Below are 10,211 nucleotides of genomic sequence, written 5' to 3'. Positions count from 1 at the left end.
AAGATTGTTGTAGTTACATTTTAATTACATGAGTTGAATATCCACATTGTCTAGGACCTAGAATATTTCTAGCATGATGGAAAACAGCAAAAGAATGGGATTAGAGCAGTCATGAAGAAAAGATCTCAGGCCTAAGTAGCGATACAGAGAGGATAACCAATCGTAACAAAACCAAACTGAAATGGTTGAAGTTGTCTAGCTTGAGGGGATGTTTAGTTTCTTAGCAAAAATTGCCTGTAATAGATTTTAATTTCTGCATGTGCTGTGTAACTATTTTTGTTTCGATGTAACTGTGAAATTGAGTGTTTTGTTTCTGCTCTTATCAGGTCACTTCCAAAAATAAAGTATATCTCAGAGAACAGCAATATTATTATTATTCAAAGGCTACATGTTTGGGCAATTATGCAAACATTGTCTTACTGTAAGTCAGCAAAAACCTTTCTCAGAATACCTGGGATCCTTAAATTAATTAGACTTCTCACCTCTGCCTTTGAATGCCACCTTTCAAAGGAGCCACCTCCTGCCCAAACCCACACCGAAAGTCCCCCACCCCATACATCCAGGTCACTTTGCCATGCAGCTCTCCAGCTGAGTGGTCGTCTGCAATGAACAGCGTTGCTCCTCTAATTACCGAGTGCAAGCTTATATGTGTACAATTCTGCAAATTTTATATGGTGTTACAGCAAAAGTCAACTGTGTGACTCATGCGTTGCCGTAAGCAGCAACTTTCCCTGAAGGAAGTAAGTTCAGTTTCTGTGGCCTGACATCAGAGACATCAGAGGCTCGCTTCCCATTTCCATCATGGCTGGAAGTTTAGGAGCATCGTTCTTATGAGAGCAGCTGGAGAAAAAAGGCTTGGTGGGGAAAAAAAAGTACAAAATGTAATGATACTAAATTTAAACAAGACTGATTCTTTTTTTCCCCCTAAGTACTCTTAATGGGAATAAATGGTTTTATCTTTTCAGATCTGTATGTTTTTGCAGAAATATACTGTTGGGAAAAGGCTGCAAAAATTCTGGCGACCATGTAAATCCCACACTGAAAACTCACTTGGGAAGAAGAAAAGACAAAAAATTTTGTGCTGGCCTTCTAAGTGAAGGTGAGTATTGTCCTACATACACACTAATGAAAGTAAAGCTAAATGATGCCCAAATTTCATTGCAGAAGCAAGCCAGTGTTATGTCAGCCAAAGCCTTCTTGATTTTTGTGAAGGTGGGGACCTTTCCTCCCTTTGTCTATTCTTACTTCTTGGTAAACAGGCATGTATAAAAATGGAAGGGGTGGCATTAAAATCCTCTGTCTTTGTGGCCCCCCTGGCTACACCCTGTGTGTGTGGTACTCAAAAGGGCAAGTGTGTCCCACAGGGAGGAGGAATATTCAGTGTTCTACAAATGGCTTTGAACCAGCTGCACATCACACAACCACCCTGCTGAGCCACTGGGCCTAGGTACTCTTGCTGGGACAAGTTCATCCACAACTGTATGGGGAGCTGCTTAATTGAGCCTCATTACTTCAATTTCCTACTGACACTGTGCGCCCTGTGAGGTGCTGCTCAGGCATGCGTCAGGGGCAGGGGGTTGAGCAGCTGCCGTTTCTTACATGGAAGCGGTAAAGGATGAGCGATAACAGTGCCCTAACCCAGCACTATTGCCTCTGTGGTTGGTACCTCTTATGAGGAGGAGCAAGCTGCTTATTTGACCCCCTTAAAGAGGAGGATGCACGTGCATCAGCCATTGCCATCTCCTCTCCTGGGCCTTTTGCTGTAGAGGATGGCGCGCTCCTGACAAACTGCCACTGGCAGGTATTACCTTCACCCCGTTTGGCTCTCTGGTAATCTATATGTTCCCTTTTTAAGAAGGGTTCATGCTTGGAAGCATCTCAGCTAAAATCTCCTGAAGAGGGGTATTTCTTTATTTTAACAGGTAATGTGAGCATCTATTTTTTCCTTATTCAGCTTATGTAACCTGTGCCTCCAAGGCCGGTCAAGCATTTCTCTGAAGCCTCCAGCTCTTGTTTCCTCAAGCACATGAGTTCACAGGTAGACATAGCCTTCCCATTCATCCCTCGTCCTGTGGAAGTCCTGAATCCCTGCTAAGAGCTTTGTTTCTACAAGCAGTCTTATTTCCTTACAGACCTTCTTCCAGTCCTTTGATTGCTGTATCATCTTCGGGTTTTGTTGTTAAAGGAGCCTCATTACGGACTTTTGCTCCTATAGGTAAGTACACAGTATCTACCGCTTAATGTCAATGTTTCCAGAGTACCACAAAAGCTCTTAGAGGAAGTAAACGCTTCTTGATTTCCATGGGACAGTGGACAACATGTGAGAGAGAACTTAGGCAATGATATCCGTTATTATCACCCTTCTGAAACTCACCACTGCTGAGTGAAAATGAGCTTTGTGAAGGTAATCAATCACTGGTCACCACATGTGTTCCCTCGGTATAACATTAAGGGTAGAACTCATCACTCTGAACAGCATCAAGACAGTCTTGTGTAACACCAATTCTCACTCACCCACTTCTGCAGGGGAGATGAAAGACGTATCTGTTTACCCAGGGTACTCTGGCTTTGCGTTTCACCACTCCCAGTGCAAGTAATGACTTGTTGGACAACCCTTAGACTAGCCAGACAAGGACTTTCTGTGCTGCAAGGTGGCATGGAGCTATTGTAGCTCTGCACACTGAGTGAGAACTCAGATAAATTATAACACCCAGCATCACAGCAGTAAAAATGACAAAAATAAATACCATAGTATTAGAGAGAGTTCCTTCCTTTGCTGCTGCCTTTAGTCAGGTAGTGTGCAGTCAATTCATAGAGTAAGAAATTATTTCAGAACACACATTATACCAGAATGTTGTGCTACTCCCAAAAAGCCCTACATAAGTTCTCCCAGAGGGTGTTTTGGAATTGGTGAGGGATAAATTCAGGAAATGGTGGTGTTCATTGTATTAGACCCTACACATTGAATATCTGGCAACCCAGAGACAAAAGATATGGAAGGACCATATTTGTGAGCAGAGGTTTCTTGTTTGGCAGCACCTGCGTGCAGACTAAGCTGGTCAAGGCATTTCAGTCTGGGTTTGTCTTCTCTGCTTATGTGTATGTAAAGGTGCCCAGGTGATTTCCATGGCACAAGCTTTGCAGGCATGTGGTTGCTGCATCTTGTCACTGGAGACTAAGAAGCAGTGGCAGGTCATCATGAAGAGTATTAGCTCATGTATTTTGACAGGTGAAGCTAAATAAAATGAAATAATTTGACAGGAAGTGAAGCCAAAATGCAACAAAGGAATAGACTTGCAGGAATATCAGGTTACCGAGGGGGTGATGAGAAATGTATGTACAAATGAATAAATAAGGACAGATATTTTTATAAATCTATTTCAACCTTAGTAGTTCAACTAGCTCAGAGTTCTTTGTCTCTTGGCCAATTTGAGTAAGGCAGTGCTGCTATCACAGTAAGCACTTCCACTTCCTAACACAAAGTAAGGGGACTCTTTGTGACTGCTCTTCCCTAAGGGAAGAAAGAGAAATGCTATATGGGGCACAAAAGCAACAGTGGATTTCCTAGCATATGGTCTTTTCCAGTGTGAGCACAGACAGCTTTCTGCTGTAAGGAAACAAGAGAGAGCTTTGCAACCACTATTACCAAGAGGCTAGAGAGTTGACACTGTGTTGCTGAAAAAAACATAGAGAAGCAAAGGAGAAAATTTATCCAAAATTAGAGCAAAGAAATGCCTAACCTTTGCATTAGAAAAAGAAAAATATTATAAACTATACGGGCAGTGTGGGAAGCAGCAGTGGGGTTTGCTCATTAAAGATGCTGACAACATAAAAGCAGAAAAGGCAAAGTGTCAGCACAGCTGTAGCTGGTCACAGCAGTGAATAGCTGGCCTGTTTCTGAGGACTACTGTTGTGATCCTTGGGAACGTTGTACAGATGCGTGGCAGTACCCAGCCTGATTAGGTTGTACCAGCCTGTGAGCCTCCAGCCAAACAGCCTGCCATTTAGTGGTACATGTCCCTTGGCTACACACAGCAAACACGGGCCATCTGTGAGAAAACAGCATCCCGCTCCTGTGCCTGGGCAGCAGCAATGACACCGCCTGGGGACTCTGCCGGACCACAGGCTGGCATGCATTCAGCTCCAGGAGGGCAGGGGTTATAGCGCTAGAGGCAACTGTGAGATTTGGCTTTGATAGCTTGGTACCCAGAGCCCCAGGAGTTTGCCTGGAGAAGCACATCCTCATGTGTCAGCCACACTGAGCCCTACAGGAGATGAGCTCTCCAGTATGAGAGTAGGTAGGGAGAGTACGTTCCACTGGGGCAGCGGGAGGCGTTACAGGGAAATGAAAAGAGTTTAATGTTGTGTGTATTTAGACAGGTAAAAGAGTGATTTGGAGACCTGGGCAGAGGACTTGTATGAATAGGTTTGTTTTCTTTCAGAGTGTTTTTTAATCTGTTTTGTTGTGAAAATGTTGTGTATTAAGCACTTTGTTGTTATTCCTGTGTTTAGACTATGTTATGGATGCATATGAAAAAATCCACTTGTTATCTACTTTACCTGGATGAATTGTTACCTGATGTCTACAGGAGACGTAGGCGGAGTCCTGCAGGAGTCATCCTGTGCTGTAAGTGTGCAGTCTTATTAATCACTTTAAAATGTTTCATGGCTCTCAGAGTTGCCAAGATCTCTTTCAAATCTGAACTGAGCATGAAGCAATGAAGTAAGAAGGTCCACTTGAGTTTGGAGTGAGTCTAAAATAAGGGCTCTAGGAATTGCAAGCTGCTGTATTAGTCTCATTTCAGGCCCACAGCCTGCAAAAATTTGTGGCCAAGAAGCTGTCAAAATGCCATAGGAAGGACACTTTAATTTGGAATTTGCCACAATGTGCCTGGCACCAAAAATGGTGGTGCGATGGGAGGTGAAGTAAGAGTCCAAAGCCAGGTGCCGCAAAACCTTATCCCACACACAGCATGGATGTGTGGCTCTTCTGCCTCTGTTCCTCACACAGGTGGCCCTGACAGCAGTGCTCCAGCCATCCTTCCTGGCCAGGAGCTGCCTGCAACAGGCTGCTGCCCAGCAGCCTGTCCCAACAGCACATTTCTAACAGCAGCACAGACTTCAGGATTGGAGTTGTGGGTCAGTTTGCAAGTGGGGAGAGTGGACACCTGTGAGAATGCAATGCTGGTGGCAAAATGAGCAGGTGCAAGTCAGGAGCTCACTCTTCCTCTGTGGCTGGGAGGGCGGGAAGCTCTGACCTAGGCTCACCAAAGTGAAGGCTTGTAGAAATGGGTCACCTGAAGGACACAGTAATGAGCCAGTTTTTGCCAACAGTTGACTAAATTTAACTTCTTCGTGCTATCAGATTTGAGCTGTTGCTGGCCAGGTTGTGTAGTAACATGGAGATGGGAAAGAAGGGCATTTCTATCAGCCAGGATAAACTAACATTAGAAGTGACTTTAAAAATAATATTACTGTGGAATATGCCTGGCATAAACCTTGGTCTCGCCCTGATGCGGAGACGCAAGGCACTGTGTAGCTTCAGAGAAATAAAAAACCAAGCGCCCTCAAACCTATTCAACATGAAAGGACTTTGCTATTCTTCCCTGAACTACTAGACATTGAAATAAAGATGTATTAGGTCTACATTTTCAGATACTCTAAGTGAGCTTGTGCTGTGTGGGAGCCATAGAAACACACAGGCTTTCTTCCTCCCCAGTGGAGCTATTCAGCCGGAAGCTAGGCTGATTTCAAACCAGTTTTTGCCAAAGACTGCTGGTACCTCCAACTGAGATCTGCTGGAGGGTGCAGGCTTAATTATAAAGTATCTTCTTTACAGCTGCAGAACACTAATCCTGATTTACCAGAGTCCAGTGACTTTGGTTATGGAAACTATTTTTTTGATACATCAGAGTTAATCTAACTCTGATCTAAGTTGTATGATGGACGTACAGTAGTCTTGGAATATATTTGATGCTCATGGCCATAGTCAGAACTGGCACACCTGGCTTTTTTCTGGCATACCTGTCTACAAGCCTATCAGCCAACGTAGCAGTGAGTTCAGCTCGGCATTGTGTTGCTATTTCAACAGGACATGAGGTCTTATCAAACCACACGTGTAATTTGTGTAAAGCAGGAAATGTGATTTTTCTTCCAAGGGAAGAACGTTGTATGGCAACAGTCACCTAGTACATTGCTTCCAGTAGCATCACATTGTCCGCATGGACACACTTTTGTACTCTGTTGCATTGATCAGTTATTTTTCTGGAGGGCAGTTTCACCTAAATCAGTGGCTTCAGGAAAACTTGGATTGGCCCCTCAGTGAGGAGTGAAAGTCAGGTTGTACTCTGTTAGCTGGGTTCCAACTGTACATTCTTCAGTAGTGATATAGTACCCATCTCTCATTCAGTCGACAGCCTTTACCTGCTGACATTCCAGTTTTGTATCAATTGTAAGGTCTGTGGCCCTGAAAGTGTATTTCAACATTTGGAAAAGACTTAAGACTAAATTAGGCACCACAGTGAAAGCATTTGGTTTTTCCAGAAATCCCTGTGACTTCTGCAACATCCCTACCTTTAGTGCTTAGACAAAAATAGCTTTTTAAAGTTGAGGAACTTCTTGACACTTGAATGTGACTGAACTGAGGAGAAAAAGAACATTCTTTTTTCCAGAAGTTTTTCAGGATTTTTTCCTTATTCTGTTACCATAAGTGTTGAATAAATCATTGTAATCTATGTTTTGTTTAGTGCACTATAAAGTGTCACAGATCCAATTAAAATATGAAACCACTTTTTTAAGTATAATTTATAATACCTACTGTAAAAGAACACAGTATCGTGAATGTAAGTGATTTGATCATAAAGTTCTTCAGATGCAGCCCAGGAAAAGGGGCCCCTGAATCACTTGGAGATTTTGAATGAAAACAGAGGATAAGCATTTATTATTTAAAAAAATAATTCCAGTTCTCCCATAGTTTTGGGTACTGTGGCCATCATAAAAGAAAATGAATTTTGGTGTGCAAGTACCAGAACGGAACACAGACACTCTTTTGGTATTAAAAGCTTAAAACCTGTACACCAGAATTGCTTTCTCTCCCTCAGTCCACATTGCATTTTTAAAACTTAAGAAAGCAATGAGAAACTTCAACCCAAGGTAGGAGAACCCTGTTTTGGAAACCGAAGGCCTCTCTTGCATTTATATTAAAACCTTTCTTTTACAGTACTCTGCAATATAAAGAGTTTTTAAGTTTGTCTAGTACAACCAAGAGGTTGATAGCTGCTTCTCTCCACTCATTTACATTTAGGGATGACTGTGGTTTTAATGAAGCAGAATATTCCAAACACTAATGGATCTTAAATTGCTTATTCTTACCAAGAGGTACTCCAAATAGCACATTTGCCTCAAGTGATATAAAGTGATGAGTTAATTCATGTACTTGTGTCAATTGCTTCAAGATACTGAGAATTAGCTGCATTAGTGATATGCTTCCCCCCCCTCCCCCCCATCCCCCCCCCCCCCCCCTGTTACATATGTACAGGAAGATGCATAGGAATGGAGATCGATTTAACATCTACTGCACAGAGGACAGGAGAAATCTGGTGGATGTCCTACAAATGTCATGGACAAGGTTAGTAAGATATTTCTCTGTATTCTCTTACTCTTCCTTGTACTTATTCTTGAGGTACTTAAGATTGTAAGAGTAGTCTGTGGCAGCAAAATTTCTGACCACAGTGAAATAACCAAGAAGAGTGTGTCTTCAGGAGAGCCACATCAAATGGAGCTTGAAAATTCTTCCTAGGGACCTGCACCAAAGCAGTGCTCAAGTTGCTCCAAAGACCTCTTCTCCATTTGGACTCCCAAACCCACCTGTGTCATGTCCTGCAAAAGCCTGCAAAAGCAAGAAAAACGTGGGGACAAATGCACACCCCTGATCTCAAACTTCCATGGAGATCAAGGGCCAGAGCACAGTGTGATTCCCCATCCTCAGGGCTCCTCTGAAGTAGCACAGAGCAACAGGTGGCAGCTGTTAATGTGCTGAATGTGGCTTCCCTCTGTGTCTGGCCATGGAAAACAAAGCGAGCAAGCGGATCCATGCCAAACACTTTGCGAGCATGGAGCTTACACAATTGGGCTCCACCCACATGCCTCACATGGGAGTTTTCTCCCTCACCAGCTGGGTTAAGATCACAAGATGGAAAAAAGGGGAGGGAAAAAAAAAAAAAGAGCTGGATTTGTTTTCTTTCCATTGTGGCTCCCAGGCTGAAAGTTCCTTTGCAACAGAACAACAGAATAAAGATGAGAGGGAACACTGCTGATGGCTCAAAATCTGGCACCAAAGTTTGTTTTTCCTAAGCAGTCTGAGCCTGAACAGTCTTGTCAGACAATGTCAACAGAGGTGAAAAAAAATGACGAAAATCATTGAATCTAGTTGGGCTCGAAAATGAATAAATGCACCAGACAGGGTAAGTATATGGCCATTAAAAATGGCATAACCCTGACTGGAAACTGAACACCCTCATATGTATTTCGTACTCTCAAAGGCTTATCATGCCAGCTGTACTTTTGAATGAGCTAAGTGTCTACTTGTATGAAATGAATGTGAGTAGGCACACATAAGCTTTCTCATCAGTGTCCATACTCATAGCTGGGCATGTATTGAAGTCTCTCAACTCAGCTTGTTATAGCTATCATGATGCAGAGCCTGAAAATGCCTCTTCTCCGAGACCAGACAAACGTGAACTGACAAGCACTGTGTTTTGCCCTTAAGGCTCCTGTCCACGGTGATGCGTCGTCAGTTATTCTCTGTAAAAATCTCTGCCCCCCCCACCCCTCGTGTGCTTGCTTCTTGCCTTTGCGCTCGCCTAATTTGGAACCAGGTACAGTTCATGGGAAACGCTGACTTCACTCGAGCACCAGCGTCTTCGTGCTCAGGAGGAAGACCTGTGGGTTCAGTAAAAGGCAGGTAGGGTTTGAGAGCCCCAGCCCAGGAGGGGAAGGGATAGAGATCCACAGGGTGTCGGTGCTGCTGTGTGTGCCTCACCCGGGAACCCGTGGAGCCTCCATGCCTGTCACCCACGGAAATCAATTTCCTGTTGAATGGTGCCTGTAGACAAGAACTAGATGTTCAAAGTCCCATTGTAGCCTGACACAATGAAAATAAAACCCGAGGACAATACGGATCCTGATGTCTTTACTTGCTTTGATAACAATGACACCAGTAAACAATGGTTGTTTAAAGGCACTTGCATGGTTCTTAAATTAAAAACAAGATAGCCAAGGGCAGTGAGAAGTCACTAGCATTCCTGAGACTGGCACACAGAAGGGCCTCTCATTTACTTCAAGCTGGAAACAAACCCCACAGCGTGGGGATGACCACGGTAGCTTTGTAAGGGGGTGACAGCTTCCAGCCTCTCAATTCTGTTGTGATTCCCCGTTCCACAAAACTCCATTTACACAGTCACAAGAGCAGCAGGGCTTGAGGCTGGGGCATTACATGTTTGGTACAGGCACTGAGACCATTTCTCTGTGTGTGCTTCAGAAGAGAAAGAAAATGGAGTGCTAAAAAACTCTCTCCCTGCTTTCCTCCTTTCATTTTACAGAAAAAGAAAAGGCTAAAGGCTCTGCTGGAGTGACTCCATTGACTCCTGTGGCTTCTGTGGGCTTCAATTTGCAAAACAGACAGAAGAGAAAACCCTTCCTCCACCCTCTCCCCTGCAATTCTTGAAAGTGACATCTGTGCAGTGCTGCAGGAAAGATTACACATCTTAGCCTTATTTTTTTACCCTGCCACTCCCAATTTACTCATGCCCACTATCGTAATATTAATTTTTAGCAAGGAGGAGTAAGAAGTGCTCCCCTGGGCCAGTGTGGTTCTCACGGCACAGAGCAGCCACTCGAGGGGAGAGGGAGGGCAGCGGGCTGGAGGTTGCTGCCGCTGTAACAGGACGGATCTGCCTTTCTCATTAAGGACTGAGGGCATCTGCCCTGCGAGTTTGGCTGGCTGGAGTCCCTGCACGTCCCTCAGTACCCAAACGTGGCACCGCTTTGTCTTGCCACCCCTTCTCCTTCCCACCCCCTCCAGCTCTTTGGCCCACCTCCCCCAGACCCATTTCCCTTCTCGAAAAATCCATGCATTTATTTCCAATTACAAACCACACCGCATAACACAAACATAATTGCTTAAAAGTTGTTCCACATTTGATTCGCATGCA

General features: G+C 44.0%; 2 long non-coding RNA genes across 2 annotated transcripts in view; both read left to right on the top strand.

Annotated features, from left to right (window-relative positions):
• The first annotated feature begins 973 nt into the window (after window positions 1-973).
• LOC119154326 lies at window positions 974-4,609 on the top strand. The gene is made up of 4 exons (XR_005106432.1): window positions 974-1,099; window positions 1,955-2,038; window positions 2,133-2,215; window positions 4,513-4,609. It is a non-coding gene; the product is annotated as an uncharacterized LOC119154326 (long non-coding RNA).
• Window positions 4,610-7,543: 2,934 nt separating this feature from the next.
• Window positions 7,544-10,211, top strand: part of LOC119154223 — a 9,416-nt gene continuing 6,748 nt past the window's right edge. The window contains exons 1-2 of the long non-coding RNA XR_005106390.1: window positions 7,544-7,627; window positions 9,600-10,211. The exon at window positions 9,600-10,211 is cut by the window's right edge and continues 1,569 nt beyond it. This is a non-coding gene — a long non-coding RNA (uncharacterized LOC119154223). The remainder of the gene's footprint in view (window positions 7,628-9,599) is intronic.

This window comes from Falco rusticolus, chromosome 10, assembly GCF_015220075.1.
Source record: "Falco rusticolus isolate bFalRus1 chromosome 10, bFalRus1.pri, whole genome shotgun sequence".
NCBI lineage: Eukaryota > Metazoa > Chordata > Aves > Falconiformes > Falconidae > Falco > Falco rusticolus.
Note: the sequence above shows the minus strand (reverse complement) of the source record. Positions and strands in the feature narration are given on the sequence as shown.